Source organism: Microtus ochrogaster, unplaced genomic scaffold, assembly GCF_000317375.1.
Source record: "Microtus ochrogaster isolate Prairie Vole_2 unplaced genomic scaffold, MicOch1.0 UNK98, whole genome shotgun sequence".
Classification (NCBI taxonomy): Eukaryota; Metazoa; Chordata; class Mammalia; order Rodentia; family Cricetidae; genus Microtus; species Microtus ochrogaster.
Window position 1 is genome coordinate 859,273 of NW_004949196.1, and position 2,251 is coordinate 861,523.

Consider the following 2,251-nt stretch of genomic DNA (forward strand, 5'->3'; position numbering starts at 1 on the left):
CACACACACACTCTCACACACACTCTCACACACACTCACATGCACACATAGCACACTCTTTCACACACATGCTCACAAACACATACACTGTCTCTTAGACTCTTCCTGCCTCCTCTTTTGTGGTTCTGAGCTCTGAGAGGGAGGGATTTGGTGGAGATGTCCTATTTAGACTTTCTCTGCACAATGTCTGGCTGTGGATCTCTGAGGCAGGGTTCCTTGCTGACTCCTGTCTCTGCCTCCACAGGACATACTGCTAAACCTGGCTGTTTCCATGGGTGCAGAAGATCCGAACTCAGGTCTGAGCATTTTCCCTGCTGAGACATCTCCCACAGCCTATGGGGTTTCATCTGCTCTGAACACTCCAGGAGCTGGCAGTGAAGATGCAAGTGTCTTCTGTGGGTCATACCTTTCAAAGATGGAGGCAGAGGGGGATGTTGGCAGCCTTCCATCATCCCTTAGGAGTGTGTACATGGTGGACCGTGCAGTGTTGAAGGAGCAGAGACAAAGTTTTCTCTCTACAGAGCACTGTATAGCTGGTCAGAACTGAGCTCAGCCTCTACTTCAGCTGGTGCCAGCTAAGCTGTGTATACCTGGGCAAGTGCCTTGACTTCTCTGGGCCTGCTGTTTACAGTGATGACCACAGAAGCTGAGTTCATCTCAGGGGCTCTTGGGGCTATTACATGAGATGATAGGCTTCCTGGTTATTTATCAATAATGAAAAGTTTTTGCACCCCATAAGCCTCTCCACAGACGCAATAATCCAAATTAGACCAAATCAAACTGAATTAGAAAAAGCCCAAGTTGGGCTGGAGAGATGGCTCAGTGGTTAAGAGCATTGCCTGCTCTTCCAAAGGTCCTGAGTTCAAATCCCAGCAACCACATGGTAGCTTACAACCATCTGTAATGAGGTCTGGTGCCCTCTTCTGGCCTGCAGGCATTCATACAGACAGACAGAATATTGTATACATAATAAATGAATAAATATATAAAAAAAAGAAAAAGCCCAAGTTGAATGGATATAAAGGCTCCGGAATGGCTTTCCAGCCCCCCTCCACCCTCAGAGAGGAGGTGGGAAAGGAAGACTGGAAAACCAGGTGTTTGTCCTTTGGTGGAGGCAGTTTAAATACCCTGTGGGAGTGGTCATCTCAGGGGTGGAGTCTGGACTGAGGCAACTCCCAGGGAAGGAGGCTTGGGGTGGAACTTCCACCTGAACATTCCACACTCTTTGGATATGTGAATGTGAGGATCTGGGGTGTTGTAAGAGGCTGCTTGTTTGTTCCTGGCTGCCCAGACCACAAATAACCACACAAAATCTGTATTAATTAAATCACTGCTTGGCCTGTTAGCTCTAGCTTCTTATTAGCTAACTCTTACATCCTAAACTGTGTATCACCATGTGACTCTGGCTTACCAGGTAAAGTTCCATCCAGCGGCTGTCTGGTGGGGCTACATGGCTTCTCTCTGACTCCACCTTCTTTCTCCCCGCATTCAGTTTAGTCTTCCCTTCCTGAATAAGCTCTGCCTTGCTACAGGCCAAGGCAGTTTCTTTATTCATTAACCAATAAAAGCAACACATGGACAGAAGGGCCTCCCACACTTTTCTGTCTAAATAAAAAGGAAGGTTTTAACTTTAACATAGTAAAATTACATATAACCAAACAGGTTTTAAGTAAGATTACAGTTATAACATTTATGTTTACTTTATCTTTTATCGTATCTAAGGAAAACTATAATTATAAATATCTGTTCTTCAACTCCATCAAAGACTCCAGGAGGATATAATATTACCTAAGTAAACAGGAAGTGCATTGTAAACAACTTTCAAAACTCTAGAGTTGACAAAGATATCTCGCTACCTGGACAGTCACCCAAAGTTCTTCTGTAGCATTGGGGCATCCATCTTCAGCCTTTAGTGTTCTTCTTAAAAAATAATAAAAGGGGCAGGGGGTGTTCTTCTTGAACACGGGGCACAGGACAGACACGCACGGCGGAACAAACACAGACACAACACGGCGGCTCCCACGTGGGTCCACTTTAATGGGGGAGGGAAACACAAAAGGACAAAGGATGTGGGACACACGAGGAAAAGGCAGGACGAGAAGAAGGGGCCTCGTGTGGCCCTGCCTTTTAACGGGGGGCGCAGAGGTATCTGGGGTGCGCACAGGTATCCGTAGTCCAGGGGGAGCATGGGAGTTGTAGTTTTCCAAAAGAACAACATACCACCCTTTTTGTTTTGTTAAAAAATTGGGGG